Source organism: Nycticebus coucang, chromosome 6 (genome assembly GCF_027406575.1).
Source record: "Nycticebus coucang isolate mNycCou1 chromosome 6, mNycCou1.pri, whole genome shotgun sequence".
Lineage (NCBI taxonomy): Eukaryota > Metazoa > Chordata > Mammalia > Primates > Lorisidae > Nycticebus > Nycticebus coucang.
Window position 1 is genome coordinate 9,904,288 of NC_069785.1, and position 24,180 is coordinate 9,928,467.

Below are 24,180 nucleotides of genomic sequence, written 5' to 3' on the forward strand. Positions count from 1 at the left end.
CCCCAAGATCGCACGTTGGTAGGAAGCATGGATTAGCCCTAAAGTGAAAGCTATTTAGACCCACCCAAACAAGCTACTACTTGCAAGACTAACTTCAACACTCTTTAAAAGAAACAGGAAATGTGACTCCTAGCTACTCAATAAAAAGACAGAAATGTCAGAGATGATAGCCTAGAAACTTGGCTAAAGTCATGTCTAAATTTATGGCCTATTTGTATTGATTCTTTAGATTCCTTCATTAGAAGTTTGTCATATATTTATCTTTCTCATTTCATTTTTAATTGGTACTTAGCTTAATACAATTTAGTATTTAATGTCTTACAATAAGCCAAATTAAATCAGTTGTAATATTTAAAGTATAAACCACAATGAAACATAAGATTTTGTCCAGTATACTCAGAAAGTATTAGTTTTATAAACTCTTTTTTCCTATCAATAAATTCCAGGTTAGATATTTCTGTATTAAAGATGATATTTTACAGGCATGGGAAACTACATTTTAAAAGAGACAAAGAAATAAAGAAATAGTAATTAAAAGTAGTAATTAAATTCTAATATTCGATGTGAGGGGTCTGTAAATCAAGGGACTTTGGCAACATCAGGGCTGCTGCTTCTTTTTGTAATTAAAGCTTTATCCAAGCACAGCCAGGCGTATGCATTTACATACTCAGGGTGGTTATTTTCTCACTTTAATGACTGTGATAAGTAGTTGCAACAGAGTCTGGCTATTCACACACACACACACACACACACTTCACACACAAATTGCTGAACTCGGGCAGCACCTGTGGCTCAAAGGAGTAGGGTACTGGCCCCATATACTGGAGGTGGTGGGTTCAAACCTGCCCCTGCCAAAAACTGCAAAAAAAAAAATTTGCTGAACCGCGCTCTAGATTATCATACAAATTTTAAAATTCATTATTCAACTTTTTTCACTGTGTTTATTTATTGTTCACACAGTCTTAGTTCATGTCTATGTGCTGTATGAAAATGTCATAACAATTCAAAATCTTACATGAGCAATTATGAAGACTCTTTATGAAATAAGGAAATAAGTGATCACACGAAAATGTTTCTAAAAAATTATCCTTAAATACAGAGAAACAATCATGCCAAAATCATAAATTTCAGTCAAAGTATTTCTGTTAACCATTGAGTATGAGAATAATTTTGTTACATATTGAGTTTTATGTATAAAGAAACCATAATTTTAAAATAATTATCAAACAAATCTCAAATTAATCAATAGTCACAAGCACTTGAAATTAAAAAAAAAAAAAAAAAAAAAAACCAGCAATCCTAGTGTAATATAAGTTAAAGTTAGTTTTCTTTTTGTGTGAAGAATGCAGAGTGTCCACTAGGTGAAACCAGTTCCACAGAAACTGAAAACTTAGTTCATTTTCATGAAGTGTAGAATGTACTTAAATGTAAAAGTATCATACATTCAAGTAACTATATAATAAATTCTTTTGTAATCAGGAAATTATATATAATGTAATAGAATTATTATGACTTTATTTTCATTACCCTTATAAATTATGACTTAAAATACTTTAAAGCAAACACAAGATAACTTGAAAAGAAATATTACTGACTTTACAAGATTTAGAAATCATTTTTGTCCAGTTGTTGGCCCTATGAACAGAAATGGGGGGGGGGGGGTCCAGACAGCACTAACACACTTACCATGCTTGGAAGGCCCTTGTCAAGTACAGTCATGGTTATTGATATTCTGAGACACTTCTACCCAAAAGCTTAGCCATACAGTCCATCTCTGAAGCAGATAGCTGGTTAAAGGTAGACTTCTAGCAGGGTATAAAGTTTCACTCACATAGGATGAATAAATTCTGGAAGTTTATTGCACAGCATTACTAGTTAAAAACAACAAACTATATACTTGGAAAAATAGTAAGAGAGTATTCTTAAATGTTCTCACCAGAAAAAAAAAAAAGATACATTATGTGAGGTGACGGGCATGCTAATTAGCTTGATTTAATCATTCTACAGTCTGTGCAAGGGGACCACAAAAAGTTCATGGAAAAATTGAACTAAAATACAAAAATAAAAAATACAAAATTTATTTCTCAATATAAGGTGTCAAGATCAAGACACTTTTGTAGGCAATACCAACCCTTTAGTCCACCCTACAGAACTGAAGATGCTGGCAATTCAAACCATTCAATGCAGTCTTTTTTGCATTATTAACTAAGAAAAGTTTTTAAGATTAGGAAACAAAAAGAAGTAAGAAGAAGCCAAATCAGGACTATAAGGTGGGTGCCTAATGATTTCCCATCCAAACTCTTGCAAATTTTCCCTTGTTTGATAAGAAGAGTGAATGAAGCAGCATTGTCGTGACAGAGGACTCTCTGGGTGAAGCTTTCTCAGGTCATTTGCTGTTGAAGCTTTGGCTAATTTTCTCAAAATGCTCTCATAATAAGCAGATGTTTTCATCCTTTGGCCTTCCAGAAAGTCAATAAACAAAAATCCATGAGCAACCCCCCCCCAAAAAAAAAAAAAAATGTTGCCAGGACCTTAGCTTTTGAACAGTTTCCTTTTGCTCTGACTGGTCCACTTCTACCTCTTGGTAGCCACTGTTTTGACTGTACTTTGTCTTCATGGTCACGCTGGCAGACATACAAAAACACACTTCATTTTTATGTTTTGTTATAATGCTTCAAAGAAATGCTTTAAGATTTTTGATCCTACTTGTCTGAAATTTACACTGAAAGCTCTGCTCTTGTCTGTAGCTGATCTGAGTATACCAGTTTTGGAACCCACCAAATGGAAAATCTGTGCAACTCTACTTTTTTGCTCAGAAATGTATAAGTTATTGAGATGTCTATGGTGTTGGCTGCTGATTCTGCTGCAATTCTAAGTCCTCTTATTTAGGCCAAGAACAAGACGTTTTATTTTTTTCTGGTCAATTGATGTGGATGATCTTCCATTGTAGGCTTCATCTTCCAACATCAACTTGTCCTTTCTTAAAATAAGTTATCTGTTTGTAAAATGCTAATTACTTTAGGGTATTATTCCAAAAACGTTTTGCAAAGCATCAATAATTTCACCGTTCTTGTATTCAAGCTTCATCCGACATTTGATACATATTCTTACTTCAATTTTAGCAGAATTTGTTTTTTTGTGAGAGGGGCTTTTTCAAACTGTGTTATCCTTCTCAGTGCTTCAAACAAGATCCTGTTCAGACATGTGGTAACAAGTTAGCATGAGTTTATTTCAGTGAAAAAAATACAAAATAGTCATTTGCTATGAACTTTCTGAAGTCTCCTCATACATGTAAACATTGTACAACAGGTAAAGCATCATGTTCTACACAGTAAATATATATAATTTATAGTTGTCAATTACACCTTAAAAAGCGGGGGGAGGGCATTTATAAGAAGTTCTGGATGTTTTAGAATTAATTGTTGTTGAAATGAATACTGTGATATTCTACATATTTAATTCAGGAACTACTGAGCCTTGCTAATTATTCTATCAGCTGAATAAATGGGCATAAATTAGCCAATAATCCACACTAATCTGACTGTCTATAGGAAAGTACATGACCAGTGACCTTATTGAGGGGATTAGATTTTTTAGTATTAGTATTTCCAGCCCCGTTAAGAGGGATCTTTTAGAAAGTGAGCTACAATTTGCACATGCAGTCTTGTGCTGGTGTAATTATTTACAAATGCATTTTGGCATCTGGCTCATGCCTTAATGTTACCCAATGTCTGTATTATTATACATATAAACTTAGGAATTGAAAAGGGACATTAGGGTAGCACCTGTGGCTCAAAGGAGTAGGGCACTGGCCCCATATGCCGGAGGTGGCGGGTTCAAACCCAGCCCTGGCCAGAACCTGCAAAACAAACAAACAAAAAAGAAGGGGTAAGAGGAAAACCCAGCCTGTAGAACCAGGAAGTCTGGAGGGCCTATAAGAATGTTGATATACAGTGACTTAGGTAACCAACGACCAGTAGAAAGAGACCATCAATGACCAACACAAAAGGGCAAAACTGGCTTGGTGCCTGTAGCTCAGTGGCTAGCGCACCAGCCACATACACCGGAAATGGCAGGTTCAAATCCAGATGGGGCCTGCCAAACAATGAGAACTACAACCAAAAAATAGCCCAGCACTGTACTGGGCGCCTGCAGTCCCAGCTACCTGGGAGGCTGAGGCAAGAGAATCACTTAAGCCCAAGAGTTTGTGGGCGATAAAGTGAGACTCTGTCTCTAAAAAAAAAAAAAGAAAGAAAAAGAAAAAAGAAAAGAAAAGGGCAAAACTGCCTGGAGGTGGAGAGAAGCGAATGAAAGACTTGCAGCCAGTTCCAAAGGGAGAGGGTATTCACACCCTGCAGGCCTTTCTCTCTCACCTTTTCTCCTCTTTGAGAGAGAACTACTTCCAACTCTTTGATACTGATGTTAACTCTCTCTTTGCTCTTCCTAAATAAAGCCCCTCTTTGTTACCCTGAAACTTGTGTGGGTTATTTTTGCTTTCTACCCACACTCCAGTTTTGTTTCCAATCACTCTTACTTTTGGTCATTGTTGGGCCCAGTTGAATAGCTCAGCTGAGTAATCGGACTAGATTAACTGGGTTCAGGCAATTGGAACCCCAACAGGAATGATTACTCCTAAGTAATTACTGCTTCAGGAAAATTCATAAACAATCTACTGATGAACTTGCTAGGATTAATGACTATATGTTTAATTCTCAACTTATTATTTAATTAAAAATATGGTACTGAAAAGTAACAGGGCCATTTGAAAAATTATTACAAGAATTCCATGCAAAATATCCACTTGTCAGAAGATCACAGACTACTGGCACAATGATGTAATATATACATAGTAAGTGCAATTTACATGCCCATGGGCCTTTACATATAAAGAAAGACCAGAGTCAATGCTTATTCTAAAATTGGATGTCCTATTAATTCAATTATCACTTATCACTTTCTTGATAAAGTTGGATAATTTAAAGCTGCATGTAATTCCTATAGTAATGGATTGAATTGGTATATAATTTTATGGAAGGAAGCATTTTCAAGTACTTTATTAGCACATTTTTCCTAACATCATTTTAAGGAATTTTAGGTAAAAATCTATTTCGAAAAATAATACTATACTAAAAATATCCAGGTTTTTAAGCCTTAACAATGTTCCCCTTTCCAAGGAATATAGCAACAATCAGGAAGAAAACAAACAAAACCTTTATTTTGTCATGGTAGGATTTAATTTGCACTATTTGTTATTGCAAACAAAACTGCTTGTTCACTTGCTCAAGCTCTTTTGAGTTGTACAGCAATGTAAAATATCACAAAAATGGGGGGGCTGAGAAAGAGAGTTGCTTCCTCCTTTTCGTCACTGTTGTCATTTATTGACACAATGATTATAATAGACATATCGCTTAATGACCTTATTTAGTAAAGTACGAACTTTCTAACCTACAACAACCTCATACCTTTTAAAAAATATCTTACTGGGCTCGGCGCCTGTGGCTCAAGCGGCTAAGGTGCCAGCCACATACACCTGAGCTGGCAGGTTCAAATCCAGCCCCGGCCCACCAAACAATGATGGCTGCAACCAAAAAATAGCCAGGCATTGTGGTTGTGGTGGGTGCCTATAGTCCCAGCTACTTGGGAGGCAGAGGCAAGAGAATTGCTTGAGCCCAGGAGCTGGAGGTTGCTGTGAGCTGTGATGCAACAGCACTCTACCCAGGGTGACAGCTTGAGGCTTTGTCTCAAAAAAAAAAAAAAAATCTTATTGATCCATAATACCACCAAGATCTGGTACCCAATGAAGACAGAAGGTATGTATTGGAACATAGAAAGTTAAGTCAGAAAGATAATTTTAACAAGAGCTTTGAAAAGGCCAAATCCTAAGGCAGAAATGGTGATGTTATACAGGAAGAGATCAATTTGGAGCGCATATTAAAGTTCAATTTCATGAAGAATCCAAAATATGAACTAATCACAGAACTGATTCATTTTAGAACTAGATGACACAATAGCATTCATTTTATCCAACCCTGAACATACTTAAAGGTGAAAAAAATAAACAAGTTAGCTAGAGAAGCCTGAAAAATGCAACTTAGCTAATTAGATTTAAAACTGAAAAATCTATGAAGTGAAACGTTTAGTGAATATTCTACAGTTGAAACTTAGAAATCTTAATGTCAAATGTAACTTTCTATTTACTAGAAAATATTACACATGAAAATGTTTAATCCATAACTCTTTTAAATACTGTAAAGTATTACAGAAAGAATGCTAAGTTAATAAGGAGTTTTGGTTTCCACTCAGCCATTAACCAGTTCAATGATTCTGATTTTGTCAATTAAGTAGAGTTCATTTTTTTCTTTACAAAAAATAAACATAAAGGATTTAAAAGTCATATATTTCAAAAACACTCTAAAATTCAGTGCACATATTTAATAAACTTGCACATGAAAAAGTATTTGTTCTTCGAATGCCCGTTGTGCACCTTAGTCACAAGAATATAACTTCCCAAAATGCAGTATATTTATTTTAATAACAAGTATCTCTTGAAGTATTATATCTCTAAAGTTATAGATTTTAATATTTTGATTAAAATAATCCACAATAGAAAAAAATAACATATTATGTTATCATTATATATAAGTAAATATTTTACAAATACTTTTAAAGAACTAGGTTAACTCTTACATAAATAAGCAAATTGCCTTCTGAAGACTAAACATAAACAGAATAATCCCTTCTCTTCTGAATGGTACAACAGCATGGGCAAGGGTCTTGGGCGGGCTGTTGTAACCAAGTACTATAAACTGAGTGGCTTATAAAAAACAAAACATGGGCAGTGCCTATGGCTCAATGGAGTAGGGCGCCAGCCACATATGCCGGAGGTGGCGGGTTCAAACCCAGCCCGGGCCAAAAACTGCAAAAAAATAAATAAATAGATAAAACTTTCTCTCTTACAGTTCTGGAGAGGATGTGGGTTCCCTTACCTACAGCTGGACACAGACTCCATTTTCTGGGCCTAAGCAGGATCATAAAACAGTCTGATCAAGGTTCCATCTAAGCCACCACTCCCGGGGAAAACCATAAATCCCAAAACATGACTACACTCCTACACAATGGCAGTTTTAAAATTAACTTCTGTCCACAGACAGACTTTTGGCACCAATGGTTGTGACATATATTCTGTCATATATTCCATTTCCCCAAAGCCCCCTGCCTGCAGGGAAGGAGATATGATTAGAAGGTGTACAGAAACCCCTAGACAGTGAGCTAAAAGCAGCAGCCCACTCAGGACTCCCTCCACTATGCCAGCCGCTTTGCTTTCCTCTTATCTATAATAAAAGCTATTCTTTCATTTACTCATGGTCCATGAATTCATTTAATTCCTGACAGCAAGGACCTGGCAGAGAAATTCCAGTAACAGAGCAGGGAAGTCTTAGATCAAAGTCCTAACAGAGTCAGCATCTTGTTCAGGCCTGATTCCCAGCTCATGGACCATCATCTTTTTTGCGTGTCCTCACATGTGAAAAGGGAAAGGCAGCTCCCTGTAGCTTCATTTATAATGGCACTAATGTTATTTATGAGGGCCCAATACTCATGATCTACTCATAACCCAAAGACCCTCATCTCCTAATGTCATCACCTTTGCTGTAAGATTTCAACGTATGAATTCTGTGGAGGACAAGATCACTCAGTTCACAGTAGAAAGAAAGCCAAATGAAAGATGATCTGAACATCACTGTTTAGGAAACATCAAATTGGCATATAATTTTCCAACACAGAGTCTAGGACTTTACTATTTCTTCAAGAATTAATATGTAACTGTTACATGAGTCCTATCAAAACAATCAAAAACTAAACTGCAAGCCAAGAACATAAAAATCAAAAACACAGAAATTTCCTTTTTCTTGTAGGGTTGGTTCAGTTACATGACACATGTCCTTAAATGAGGCATTTTCTGAGCAAGAATATTTTCACAAGATAGGTGAAGACCACCTGTAGACATGGTGGAATTGCTTATTCCAAAGTGCTAATAAAAATACCTTAACAATAATGTTCATTGCATCCAGAAGAAAGATGTCATTTTTTTCACATCGATTTTGTAAGATCTTATAATAATTTCCAGAAAAATAAATAAAAAAGAAAAGAGGAAAGTACAAGGCAACATGCCATCATATTGGCAACTACACGATCTTTTCTATACCTGCTCCGAAATCCTTTAAAAAATTAAAAAGTACTTTTTACCTTAAGAAATGGAGGCCACGTGGCTTCATAGGAGGTAATAACATAGGGTCAGAGCTCAGTGTTGGGAACTCACGCTCTGGAATCAGCGCTGGACTCAAAGTTTTTCTATTTACTACCATGTGACTTTGGGATACTAACTTATTTATCCATAAATGTGCTCATTTACAAAATCAGAAACATGTTGCTGAGAAGATTAAATGAGATAACATGAAGAATATATACTGTATATACATTTAATAAGTGCTTGGTATTATTAACAATAATATTGACATAGGTATCCATTCAATAAGGAAAATAATCCTGAAACTGAACAAGCAACAGCAAATAATGCTAAAATTTATATTCTGGTGTCGGAACTTTTTTTTTTTGGTAGAGACAGAGTCTCTACCTGGTGTCACACAGCTCACAGCAACTTCCAACTCCTGGGCTTAAGCAATTCTCTTGCCTCAGTCTCCGGAGTAGCTGGGACTACAGGTGCCCACCACAGTGCCCGGCTATTTTTCTGTTGCAGTTCGGCTGGGGCCGGGTTTGACCTTGCCACCCTCGGTATATGAGGCTGGCGCCTTGCCGACTGAGCCACAGGCACTGCCCCAAGACTATTATTTTTTTTCTCTGTCTACTTAGATATGCCAGTTTAAGAAAAAAATTAAAGTCAAATTGAAAGAATAAAAATGATTGATGGATTGTGTCACTTTTACACGCGTGAATTATCTGGTATTATTGGAATTTGTGTGTAAGGGAGGAGGTGATGCAATGGAGAAATACAGTCCCCTTTAATCAGCGCACCATTGCAGGGAGAATGGGGACCAAAGACCCCATTCTTGGCAAGGGAAAATACCCCCAGAAAAAAGGGAAAAACGTGCAAATAAGCTGAGCAAGGTGGAATAAAAACAGTTTAGTTATCTTACTTTTAAACTAACAGTTAAATTACTTGTCTGGGCAGTTTCTGTTTTACCAGAAGCCTGCCTGTAAGGGGTACAGCTTACAAACAACCCCGCTGTGATCTGTAAGCACTCTGGAGGACAAGGAATGTAGCAGACACACAAGGCCTGCAAAGAAACATTAACCAGGCGACTTCTGCCCTTAAACAGTCAAAGCAAATGCTATGGGCAGGAGCACTTGTACACTAATCATTGAAGGAAATGCCTTCAGGTGAAAATAAGAAAATTCTTCTTTTCGGGCTCAGCACCTGTAGCTCAGTGGCTAAGGCACCAGCCACATACACCGGAGCTGGAGCTGGTGGGTTCGAACCTGGCCCAGGCCTGCCAAACAATAGTAACTACAACAAAAACAAAATAGCTAGGTGTGGTGGTGGGCGCCAGTAGTCCCAGCTACTTGGGAGGCTGAGGCAAGAGAATCACTTAAGCCCAAGAGTTTGAGGTTGCTGTGAACTGCAACACAACAGCACTCTAGAGAGGGTGACATAGTAAGACACTATGTCAAAAAAAAAAACAAAAAAAGGGAAAATTCTTCTTTACCACGGATTCTTCAGAAGATGAATGTTGCCATAACATTTGCTCCACAGAGAAACTAAGAGGGGTCTAACCTCCCTCAAGGAATCTGTGTGCATGACCAGAGGCAGGAGGCTGCCCCCAGATAAGACTCAGGTTTTGAATTTCTTAAAGCTACCCCAACTCTTAAATTTAACGATTACAAATAGAATAAGAACATGCTCACTCAAAGAAATGCTGACTTTTTGTTCCCTTTCCCAGCTTACTCCCCTCAGCTAAACAAGAAAATACCTTTCAATAAAAGCTGGATGGAACAAAGACTCAGGGCCATTCGCTGATGCCCAACAAGCCAGCGATGATGCCCTGTACCCACCTTTGAAAATTCCATTCATGTGTGTTCTACCTTTTTATTCCTCACTGCTTTTAGCTCTATTTTTTTCCCAATCAATTGCTGTTAGTTCCACAGGTCTTAAAGGACCCTGTCCCAGGGCAGGACCCGGGCACACTGTCATTTGAATGTGAGGTTGATACCCTCAGATCACTTTTTGCAACGTAGTTTTAGAGGCTCTGAACTTGTGAGAAAACTGTAGGCTGTTCTGCAACAGGGTGTTCTGCAAGATGGCCGCAGCATTTGTAACTGCAGTCCTTCTGTAAGGACTGATAGTAAAGAAGAAACAGCTGGCCTGATTCTGATGGTTAACATGACATATCAACTTACTGGGTGGATAGGTAGTTGGAGATATCTGGTACAATGTTATTTCTCACTGTCTGAGAGTGGTTCTGGAAGAGGCTGGAATTAAGTCAGAAGACAAATAAAGAAGGTTCACCCTTACCCATGTGGGCAGGAATCATTCAGTCTGTTCAGGGCCCTGATAGAACACAAAGACAGAGAAAACGAGAATTTGCTTTCCTTTGTGAAGCTGGGACATCCATCTTCTCTTGCCCTCCAGCAGCTCCAGATTCTGATGAATTAAGCACCACATCCCCAGGTTTTGAGACCTTCAGCCTTAGGCTGAGCGTTACACCATGGACTTCCTTGGTTCTCAGGTCTTTATACTCAGATTAAATCACATCACTGCCCTTCCAGCTTACAGACAGCATACTGTGGGACTTGTAAGCCTCCACAAACACATGAGCCAGTTCTTACAAGGGGATGCCTGAGATTTTCCTGCTCGATAAGGGAATCCCAATCTCCTTAGTTTGACCTGTACTCGTGACTCCCTCCATTTTGATCTTCCATATTTTTCCAATTTCAGCTTCCTCTGCTTCGCCTGTATGGTGGCCATCTGAGATAATTGTCTTCTACACAAGCCACTTTACTTAATGGTCTCTCTGCCACTAGAAACTGCCTTCTCCCAAAGTTCAATGCCTACTCAAGAATTAAGATCTAGAGTTAACTTTTGTTTCTATGATCTCTTCCTCTTCCTAGTCTCTTTCTTTTTGTGTTTATGGTGACCCAGAAGTTACCTGGCAGGAGCAATTTATGCTTTCCTTTAATTCTGTAACATTTCACCCACCATGCTTAAGGCACTTGACACACTTCACTTGTTAAACCACTTGATCTCAGTTTTGTTTTTTTTGTTTTGAGACAGTCTCACTTTGTTGCCCTCGGAAGAGTGCTGTAGTGTCATAGCTCACAGCAACCTCTAACTTTTGGGCTTACGTGATCCTCTTGCTTCAGACTCCCAAGTAGCCAGTACTATAGAAGCTTGACAGGCTATTTTTTTTTTTTAAGAGATGAGATCTCGCTCTGGCTCAGGCTGGTCTTGAATCTGTGAGCTCAGGCAAACCACCCTCCTTGACTTCCTAGAGTGCTAGGATTATAGGCGTGAGACACCACACCTGGTCTTGATGTCAGTTTTTGACAGAGATAAACAAGTAAATTGATAAAGAGAAAGGACAGATAATCTATTTGAGGAAATCAAAACAGTTCCATGGAAGAGTTGGGTTTTGACCCAGACCTTGAAAAATAAGGATGATTAGGCCCAACAGAAATGAGAGAGAAAGTTGTTTCAAGATAAGAGAACAACACGAGTAAAGAAAATATTTTCTGGCCAAGTGGGAGCCAGAAAAGAGTTCAAGTAATAGGCAGTAATGGCTGGAGAGTCACGATGTATAAACATTAAAATAAGAATTGAGGACTAGATCGTGCTCTTAGTAACTGAGTTACATATTTGGCTCATCTTTATTTGCCCAGTGTTTTATCGGCTGTTAACCTATGTCTCTTATCTACTCTCTGAACATTCATTTTCTTATAATTCTTCCCATTTCTGGCACATCCATGACCCATCAGAAAAAGTGATTTTCTAAAACACAGATCATTCTCTTGTGTAAAACTCTTTATTAATGTTTCATTGTATCAACTTAAATACAAACTCTAAAGCAGGGTACATATTAAATGATTAGTTCATGCATGATTTTCTAGCTTTCTTAGAGTTTTCCATACTACTTAGCTTAAATATTTTTCTATTCAACAGTCTCTTCCTTAACAAGTCTATTATGGGTGTACAACCTCTGGCCTGCGTGCAGGCTTAATGCAGATTATTTGAGGTGGTGTGGATATTGTGAAAATTATGCACGATCCTTTTTTTTACTCATCAGTTTTCATTAGTGTTTGTGTATTTAATGTGTGGCTCAAGATGACTCTTCTTCCATTGTGCAGCAGAGAAAAAAGAAAAGGTTGGTTATTAGTTAACATTTCTTGCATTTTTTTAAAGAATATTTTCCAGCCACCTTTGACCCATTAATCCAAGAGGCATTCGGTGCTCTCACCGCCCTTCCTTTCACACTGTACAAAAACATTTTTTTATTGAACTCTTAACAAGTTTTAGTGCTTGTTTACTTGCTTTTTATCTTTAACATAACAATCAGTTGGTTTGTACAGTGTTTATTTCTTATGTTCTAGCACTTGACACATAAAAAAAAGATTAGATGCAATAATAAGTGTAGAATAAAAAAAATTTTACTAAAAACTTAGCTTAAGGGAGATATCCTCAGCAGGAAAAACTAGAGGTTAGGCACCCAGTTACAGTAAAGAGTCTGAGTGAATAACACTGATTAATTATCCCTTATGTTACTTTTAAGAAACTGGACAGCGGATACCTTGTGCTGCCTCTCACCAGCAAGAAGCCTCTCATCAGATGCAGCCCCATGACCTTGGATTTTTCAGCCTCTATAACTGAGCTGATGTGGCAGTCACATCAACAGGCAGCTATAAAATCTAAGCATCTGTAAATCCTTTTGGGCACCATTGTGGATTTTCGGATCAGCACCATACCTATCTCACCACCATCTCTGACTCTGCACAATTCCTTGCCGCAGGAGTTTAATGCTCGAGCTAAGCCACATCATTCCGCTCCCTTTGCCTGCTGTAGGGGTGCCTGATATGCCATAAATTTACATGCATCAGGGTCACTCAGACAGAGCACGAGAACTTAAAGAGCAAGAGGAAGTGAAAGGAAAATTAGGACAAGAAAACAGATAAAAGAAATCACTCATGAGGAAGAATCAGCAGAAAACTCCAGGCAACATGAAGAACCAGTCCAGAACAACCCCACCAAGGGACCATGAGGTAGCTACTGCAGAGGATTCCACCTATAAAGAAATGTTAGGAATGACAGAAAGGGAATTTAGAATACACATGTTGAAAACAATGAAAGAAATGATGGAAACAATGAAGGAAACTGCTAATAAAGTAGAAAATAACCAAAAGGAAATTCAAAAACAGAATCAAATAAGAGATGAATGATATGAAGAATATAAAAAGGATATAGCAGAGCTGAAGGAACTGAAACAGTCAATTAGGGAACTTAAAGATGCAATGGAAAGTATCAGCAACAGGTTAGACCATGCAGAAGAAAGAATTTCAGAGGTAGAAGACAAAGTTCTTGAGATAACTCAGATAGTAAATGAGGCAGAAAAGAAGAGAGAGAAAGCAGAACGTTCACTGTCAGAATTATGGGACTTTATGAAGCGTTCCAACATACGAGTTATAGGAATTCCAGAAGGGGAAGAAGAATGCCCCAGAGGAATGGAAGCCATCCTAGAGAATATTATAAAAGAAAAATTCCCAAATATCACCAAAGATTCTGACACACTGCTTTCAGAGGGATATCAGACCCCAGGTCGCCTCAACTCTAACTGAGCTTCTCCAAGACACATTGTGATGAACCTCTCCAAAGTCAATACAAAAGAAAAGATTCTGCAAGCTGCCAGGAGTAAGCCCCAGTTGACCTACAGGGGCAAATCCATCAGATTGACCACAGACTTCTTTAATGAAACTTTCCAAGCAAGAAGACAATGGTCATCTACCTTAAATCTACTTAAACAGAACAATTTCCAGCCCAGAATTCTGTACCCTGCTAAGCTAAGCTTCAAAATTGACGGAGAAATCAAATCATTTACGGATATACAAACATTGAGGAAATTTGCCACAACAAGACCAGCTCTACAGGAAATACTTCAACCTGTTCTGCACACTGACCACCACAATGGATCAGCAGCAAAGTAAGAACTCAGAAATTAAAGGACAGAACCTAACCTCCACATTGATGCAAAAGATAAAACTAAGCAATGGACTCTCACCAAATAAGACGAATAGAATACTACCACACTTATCAATTATCTCAATAAATGTTAATGGCTTGAATTCCCCACTGAAGAGACATAGATTGGCTGACTGGATTAAAAAACACAAACCATCCATTTGCTGTCTGCAAGAAACACACCTGGCTTCAAAAGACAAAGCTCCGAGTCAAGGGATGGAAGACAATTGTTCAGGCAAATGGAATTCAGAAGAAAAGAGGAGTTGCAATCTTATTTTCAGATTCATGTGGATTTAAAGCAACTAAAGTCAAAAAAGACAAAGATGGTCACTTTATATTGGTCAAGGGAAAAATACAATAAGAAGACATTTCAATTCTAAATATTTATGCACCCAATTTAAATGCTCCCAGATTCTTGAAACAGACCTTACTAAATCTGAGCAATATGATATCTGATAATACCGTAATAACAGGGGACTTTAACACTCCTCTTACACAGCTAGACAGATGCTCTAAACAGAAATTAAACAAAGATATAAGAGATTTAAAAGAGACCCTAGAACAACTGTGCTTGATAGACGCATATAGAACACTCCACCCCAAAGATAAAGAATATACATTCTTCTCATCACCCCATGGAACATTCTCCAAAATTGATCATATCCTGGGACACAAAACAAATATCAACAGAATCAAAAGAATTGAAATTTTACCTTGTATCTTCTCAGACCATAAGGCACTAAAGGTGGAACTCAACTCTAACAAAAATGCTCTACCCCACACAAAGGCATGGAAATTAAACAATCTTCTGTTGAATAACAGATGGGTGCAGGAAGAAATAAAACAGGAAATTATTAACTTCCTTGAGCATAACAACAATGAAGACACAAGCTACCAAAACCTGTGGGATACTGCAAAAGCAATTTTGAGAGGAAAATTCATCGCTTTAGATGCCTACATTCGAAAAACAGAAACAGAGCACATCAACAATCTCACAAGAGATCTTATGGAATTGGAAAAAGAAGAACAATCTAGGTTGGCGCCTGTGGCTCGAGGAGTAGGGCGCCGGTCCCATATGCCAGAGGTGGCAGGTCAAACCCAGCCCCGGCCAAAAAAAAAAAAAAAATCAATCTAAGCCTAAACTCAGTAGAAGAAAAGAAATATCCAAAATCAAATCAGAGATCAATGAAATTGAAAACAAAAGAATCATTCAGAAAATTAATGAAACAAGGAGTTGGTTTTTTGAAAAAATAAATAAAATAGATAAACCATTGGCCAGGCTAACGAGGAATAGAAAAGTAAAATCTCTAGTGATCTCAATCAGAAATGATAAAGGGGAAATAACAACTGATCCCACAGAGATACAAGAGATCATCTCTGAATACTACCGGAAACTCTATGCCCAGAAATTTGACAATGTGAAGGAAATGGATCAATATTTGGAATCACACCCTCTCCCTAGACTCAGCCAGGAAGAAATAGATCTCCTGAACAGACCAATTTCAAGCACTGAGATCAAAGAAACAATAAAAAATCTTCCAACCAAAAAATGCCCTGGTCCAGATGGCTTCATTCCAGAATTCTATCAAACCTTCAAGGAAGAGCTTATTCCTGTACTGCAGAAATTATTCCAAAAAATTGAGGAAGAAGGAATCTTCTCCAACACATTCTATGAAGCAAACAACAACCTGATACCAAAACCAGGAAAAGACCCAAACAAAAAGGAGAATTTCAGACCAATCTCACTCATGAATATAGATGCAAAAATTCTCAACAAAATCCTAGCCAATAGATTACAGAAATGCCCACCAACACAGGAATGGATTAACAAGCTGTGGTATATGTATACCATGGAATAGTATTCAGCCATTAAAAAAAATGGAGACTTTACATCCTTCGTATTAACCTGGATGGAAGAGGAAGACATTATTCTTAGTAAAGCATCACAAGAATGGAGAAGCATGAATCCTATGTACTCAATTTTGATATGAGGACAATTAATGACAATTAAGGTCATGGGGGGGGGACAGAAAGAGGGACGGAGGGAGGGGGATGGGGCCTTGGTGTGTGTCACACTTTATGGAGGCAAGACATGATTGCAAGAGGGACTTTACCTAACAATTGCAATCAGTGTAACCTGGCTTATTGTACCCTCAATGAATCCCCAACAATAAAAAAAAAAAAAGAAAGAAACTGGACAGCATTATTAAATGTTATAAATATAGAAAATTAAGAGGAAATTTGGGAAGATTAAGTGACTTGCTATGTGTCTCATTAAAGAAGTTATTTTTTATAGCTACTTCTTCCCAAGGACAATAAAAAACATTCTAAAAACCATTTGAAAAAGATCAAGTGCTTTCACTTTGATACAGGTGAACATAAAAAATTAACATTTTATTGGCATTTATAAATGGTAGATAGGCAAACCCCTTTGACGTTCATCAAACCCACAAAAGTGCACAGGTTAGGTCAGATTACCTTTGTTGAACTTAATAATGCAAATGATAGCATTTAGAATTTGGGCATTTGGGCATTTACCTACAGGGCTGATATGCCAAACTCCTCCCAGCTTCCTGGAGGAAGTTCTGCCCATTCATACACAATGAATGCTGAAATGATTTTTGATTGCTTACCTTTGAATAGTGGCCTACCATTAAAAATCAACAGAAAAACTTGAGAATATCATTCTTTCTCAGATACATGACAGTCAGATATTCAAGTGGAATACTAAAAGCTTGGTGACAGGTTTAAAATGGCTTTTGAAACAAATATAACTGAGGAAGCAATTGACAACACTACCACAGTCTATTCATTCAGTCAATATAGAATATTTGAAAACATATCGCTGCTATTTTCCCAGACATTTAGAGGATTTTCTAAGTGTGAACTAGAAGGATATTAGACTATGTGATATTTGCTCTCACTAAAATGGGGTTGAATTGACCAAACATATCCCCATTGAGATTTCAGAATTGCTTCTACCAGAAAATGGTATGTTTTTGTTTTTTATAGCTCATAATTAAAAAAGTATTTAGTATATACTAAAATAGATGGTTAGAATAAATTTTTAAATGAATGTATGTTCGATCTTTTTCTATTATGCTTGTATTTTATTAAAACAATGAACCAATGAAAGAGATAAATGTATTTTAGATAAATCAAGAGAAAAAAATCAAATGTAAGTGGATATTTTGAAGAGAAAAATCAAACTTAAGTAGACATTTTAAAATATGCTTTTTCAAGATTCATAGAATTATATCCAATTGTTTTTTGAATGGATGTAATATGTGTTATTGTAACCATCATCATTATCATTGAACAAGAAAAGGAAAAACAAATCAAAATTTTTGGCTTATTTAGACCTTCACAACTCACATTGCGAGTCCCACAATATAATAAGCTCTAATTCTGATATTATTTTTACTCTTACAGTTATTTCCTGATTTGTAAACTCAAAGGGATTCTTTCCATTTGTAGCAGATCCTTCTTCAGCATCTTTTGGCTTTGTTTGCTTTCAGTGTCTAATTAACATGCTTTTTTAAAGCAGTATTATCTATAATAATTCTTGACATTTCATTTTCGTCTCTCCAAATCTGTTTTTTGGGGAAAATGCAAATTCCTATGTACCAACAGAGTAGTATATCTCTTATACTGTCACCCTCATGGCTTCAAATGCATTGCAACATCTCAAAAGAATTAAATTTCTGTATTCTCAAGATTCTTTAAAACTTGTAGATAATAACCCTTGAACCAGGTCCAGTCCTTCACTGATTCTTTCTTATTGTGACATGAGCTCAGGGGAAGTGACTCCTCTTAGCCTTATCTTGATTAATCACAGCCAAACATGGTTGTGTAACACCCAATCATTGGTTTAGTCATGGAATGCCACATAATTCTGGCCAGCAAGATATGAAGTCAGATCTACTACAGGGTTTCTCAGATGTTTTCCTTAAATGGACTTCAGTATAAGACAATCCCTTTCCAACTCTGGACATTGAGATAAGGTGAGGCTCAGAATTATGGACATCTTCCTGGAGCTATGAAGGGACCAGCTGAAGAGGACAATCAATTTTACAAGGCAAGCAGGATGACAAAATAGGAATCAATTGGTATATTGGCAAAACTGTTGCAGCACTGAGTGTATTAACTGCCCTTCTTCCATATTTCTTGTTATAAAAAAGTAATAAATCCCTATATCTAAGCAATTTTTAATCAGGATCTTTGTTGTTTGCAGTTGAATGTATCCTAAATCATACTAAAGAATAACCGTGCCTATCATGGACAAACGTCACCCAATAACTAGATCTGTCCTATTTCTGAAATGAACCCTGTGTCAATCTTTTTTTCTACATGAACTTTTTTGATTGGTCATGGACTTTACATTTGAGAAAACTTACCTTAATACAAAACATAAAGTGATTCTTTCATTGTTATCAGCATTGGTATTCACACCTCCTGAGTCTTCCCAAATTACATTCACTTGATTTTGGGAAAGAGCCATATTTAAATAATCTACATCTTGAGTACGTAGCTGTTTGTAGTAGCATAACTAGAAATACAACTCTTAAAATGTGATAATCTCCTATCCTTAAAACTTCCTGTAAAAAGAGTTCTTATTTTTAACAAAAATCTTTCAGTTTTATCATGTATTTATTTTTCTTGTTATAATTTCAGAGAAGGTGTATAGCTGATTATTGTATCTTTTATAGATGTGCATATTAAAATCATAATTGAATTACATTCCTGCTTTAATTACTGAATGATAAATTGTTATTCCCTACGTATGAATGCGAATGGTACTTTTCAAAAATCAATTATGTTCTAAATATGTATAAAATGTCAAAATCCTCGTATAATGAAAAGCAAGGAAATCTTTCTCGTGCACAAGTCTGTACTTTCAGTAGAAATTATACAGAAGCAATTATGCTGGTCAATATAAAACAAGCCAAAAAAAAAAAAAATCAGTGTCTTTCAATTAGTTTCATTCAAGCTCCTACGGTAAAAGTATAATTTTAATTCAGACTTTTTTTTTTTGGTAGAGATGTCCTTGGTGGAGTGCTGTGGCATCACACAGCTCACAGCAACCTCCAACTCCTGGGCTTAGGCAATTCTCTTGCCTCAGCTTCCCGAGTAGCTGGGACTATAGGCGCCTTCACAAAGCCCAGCTACTTTTTTGTTGCAATTTGGCCAGGGCTAGGTTTGAACCCACCACCCTCAGTATATGGGCTGGCACCCTACCCACTGAGCCACAGGTGCCACCCTGAATTCAGACTTTTTTATCTATATATAAAATATTTTCCTTAGTATTCTCTTAAAACTGCAGGATATGGGCGGCGCCTGTGGCTCAGTGAGTAGGGCGCCGGCCCCATATGCCGAGGGTGGCGGGTTCAAACCCAGCCCCGGCCAAACTGCAACAAAAAAATAGCCAGGCGTTGTGGCAGGCCCCTGTAGTCCCAGCTGCTCGGGAGGCTGAGGCAAGAGAATCTCGTAAGCCCAAGAGTTAGAGGTTGCTGTGAGCCGTGTGACGCCATGGCACTCTACCCGAGGGCAGTACAATGAGACTCTGTCTCTACAAAAAAAAAAAAAAAAACTGCAGGATACTCAACTAAAAATTATGTTTGCTGACTAGTTTAGTCAATTTTCTACTTTTATGTTACACTTTAAAAACTCAATTTGCTACATTGGAAATTTTTGACCTAGAAGTACCAAAGAAAATGTTATAAGAGTTTCTGATTGGGCGGCTACCTATGGCTCAGTGACTAGGGCACAGGCCCCATATACCGAGGGTGGTGGGTTCGAACCCAGCCCTGGCCAAACTGCAACAAAAAATAGCCAGGCGTTGTGGCAGGTGCCTGTAGTCCCAGCTACTTGGGAGGCTGAGCCAAGAGAATCACCTAAGGCCAAGAGCTGGAGGTTACTGTGAGCTGTGACGCCACAGCACTCTACCAAGGGCAATAAAGTGAAACTCTGTCTCTAAAAAAAAAAAAAAAAAAAGAATTCCTGATCGTTTTTCTCTAGTACCTTTAAAGTGAATATACTACAAATAGGTTTTAATGGGGAGCTTGATTTAAGTTAAAGAAAGCATACTAACATCTAGAAAAAGAAAACTACTCAACAATAAAAAGCTAAGGTATAGATCTTTACTTCAAGATAAAATTTGTGAGATTTGTGGAAAATTTTTACAGGAAAGGTTAGACAAAAAGACAGAATAAAAAAAGTAAAATACATCAACTACGAAATATATTTAGGTATCAATTTTAATTGGTTAGATATTTGAATGGGTGACCAAATGTCAGTGTGTTTTCATGATAAAATGATTACACAGTGTTCTAAAATACACTTATTATAGAATTCATATGGCTGGTATTATCCAAATGTATATCCAGTTACTAAGATCAATATAAAACATCTAGATTAAGAAAAACTGAATAAACTAGGTCTCCCTTTTATCTTATTTAATTAATGTGCTATATGGCCCTTCAACTTTGGTCATATATTGTAAAACCAGTATCTCTTTGTTCCTGCATATTTTCCTCCTTGGACAGATCTCTAAGAGGTGCAAATTGATTTAAGAGCAGAGAACAAAATGCCACCAAAATATTAAAACCTCTCTACATTACCTCAAGACCCTGCATAACTGAAAGCCATCATGTAGGTCAAACTATCTCAATCTCCTAGGTAATCAGCTGTTGGCAAAACACTTAAAACATTAACTAGTCAAAATGAAATGGTGTCTTAAAAATTCACTAATATATCAGAAGAACAAAACCTCTGAAATTCTTGAGTGTCATAATGACACAAATATTAATAAAAGAGGAGACAAATATACATTTGGTTGTTAATATTGACAAATAACTTTATCATTTTTCTTTTATTCCAAAGAGGCTACTGAGATTTCAAATGGCACACATTAAAGATAGCGTAAATATATTTCCATGTTCGCTTCATGACAATTATGTGGCTGTAACACATTTTTCTTTATTTAGATAAAATTACATCTAGCAGATCATTTCTATATTAAAAAAACTCTATTTAACAGCTTTTACTTACAAATTAGACTACAAGAATAATTTTTGAAAGAAGTAAAATCCTCATGATACTTCCTTTCAATTATGTTTATGTATCAGGAATCTTTCTCAGAGGCTTAGCCTGTGTATTTGCTTAAATCCCATACTCCATTCATTCAGTAAGCAATTATCAATCTCCTGCTCTGTGCCAGGAGTTAGAATACAAAAATGTTAGTGTGTGGGGAGGGGAAATGGTCTCCCCAGAATTACCACCCAGTTAGAAGCATACCCATACACAGAAAAGTTACAGGGAATGAAGTAAATGCATTTGGTCAACAATCTAAAGCACAAGTTCAATAAATACATAAGGTCTGCCTGGAGGAATCATAAATGACATTACTCAAGAGGTAACACTGCATCTGCAGGAATCTTCTAGGTAGAGAGAGTCCAGAACATTCTAGACAGAAGAAATCACATCTTGTCATTACTATGTATAGATCCTTTACGTCAGTGGTTCTCAACCTTCCTAATGCTGCGACCATTTAATATAGTTCCTCATGTTGTAGTGACCCCCGACCATAAAATTATTTTCGTTGCTACTTATACAGAGGGTGGCGGGTTCAAACCTGACCCTATCAAAATTGTAACAAAAAAATAGCCAGGCATTGTGATGGGTGCCTATTGTCCCAGCTACTCAGGAGACTGAGACAAGAGAATCGCCTAAGCCCAAGAGCTGGAGGCTGCAGTGAGCTGCGATGACACAGCACTCTACAGAGGGTGACAAAGTGAGACTGTCTCAAAAACTAAAAAAAAAAAAAAGTATAGTACCAACAAAAATGATTTTATGGTTGGGGGGTCACCACAACATGAGGAACTGTATTAAAGGGTAGTGGCATTAGGAAGGTTGAGAACCACTGCTTTATGGCCAGCTCTAAGACTCTGACTTCATACCAGCACACTTCTTTAGCCAAATTTCCAGATGTTTTTTTCCTAATATTTCAAAGCTAACCTCGATAAAGTCATTCTGAAGTTTCTAATGCACTCACCACCTCCTCTGGTGCACTATAAATTTGTTCCATGGCTTTAGTCCAGCTGTTATTATATCATCCTGGAATTTATATTGGAGTGTTGACCCCACATTGCAATACTTGTAGCTGTATCCAAGGAACCTAATTCAGAGCCTGGGTTATCGCAGAAGCTCAGTCTATGAGTGTTCATGCATGAATGAATAAATGAATGAGTGGTATTAGACCCTTTCGAAAAAGAAAGGAAAGTAGGGAGGGTTACCTTCACAGATGAAAGGGTGTCTATAAAAGGAAACACACACACAACAGGAACAGGAAGAAAAGAAGGAGCCTGATTCATGATTTTAGTTAAATATGGACCACATTTAGTACCTCTGATATTTCTAGGAAACCATACGAAGAAGTAATCACACATTTTTTAATAGTATTTATAGGATTAAAGTGAACTGTTTGCTTAAATCTGTGAACCTCAACCCCAGGCTGTGTGTGCGTCTAGTCTCCTGTTAGGAACTAGGCCACACAGCTGGAAACATCTGTATTTGCAGCCACTCCTTATCACTCGCATCACTATCTGAGGGCTACCTCCTGTCACATAGCTCATTGAGTGCGAACCCTAATGCAACTGCAGACGCAGGTGAGGAACTAACATTCCATCTGTATTTGCAGCCACTCCCCATCACTCGCATCACTATCTGAGGGCTACCTCCTGTCACATATGCTCATTGAGTGCGAACCCTAATGCAACTGCACACGCAGGTGAGGAACTAACATTCCATCTGTATTTGCAGCCGCTCCCCATCACTCGCATCACTATCTGAGCTCCACACTTCCTGTCACATATGCTCATGGAGTGCGAACCCTAATGCAACTGCACACGCAGGTGAGGAACTAACATTCCATCTGTATTTGCAGCCGCTGCCCATCACTCGCATCACTATCTGAGCTCCACACTTCCTGTCACACACGCTCATGGAGTGCGAACCCTAATGCAACTGCACACGCAGGTGAGGAACTAACATTCCATCTGTATTTGCAGCCACTCCCCATCACTCGCATCACTATCTGAGGGCTACCTCCTGTCACATATGCTCATTGAGTGCGAACCCTAATGCAACTGCACACGCAGGTGAGGAACTAACATTCCATCTGTATTTGCAGCCGCTCCCCATCACTCGCATCACTATCTGAGCTCCACACTTCCTGTCACATATGCTCATGGAGTGCGAACCCTAATGCAACTGCACACGCAGGTGAGGAACTAACATTCCATCTGTATTTGCAGCCGCTGCCCATCACTCGCATCACTATCTGAGCTCCACACTTCCTGTCACACACGCTCATGGAGTGCGAACCCTAATGCAACTGCACACGCAGGTGAGGAACTAACATTCCATCTGTATTTGCAGCCGCTCCCCATCACTCGCATCACTATCTGAGGGCTACCTCCTGTCACATATGCTCATGGAGTGCGAACCCTAATGCAACTGCACACGCAGGTGAGGAACTAACATTCCATCTGTATTTGCAGCCGCTGCCCATCACTCGCATCACTATCTGAGGGCTACCTCCTGTCACACACGCTCATGGAGTGCCAACCCTAATGCAACTGCACACGCAGGTGAGGAACTAACATTCCATCTGTATTTGCAGCCGCTCCCCATCACTCGCATCACTATCTGATGGCTACCTCCTGTCACACACGCTCATGGAGTGCGAACCCGAATGCAACTGCACACGCAGGTGAGGAACTAACATTCCATCTGTATTTGCAGCCGCTCCCCATCACTCGCATCACTATCTGAGCTCCACACTTCCTGTCACACACGCTCATGGAGTGCCAACCCTAATGCAACTGCACACGCAGGTGAGGAACTAACATTCCATCTGTATTCACAGCTCCTCCCCATCA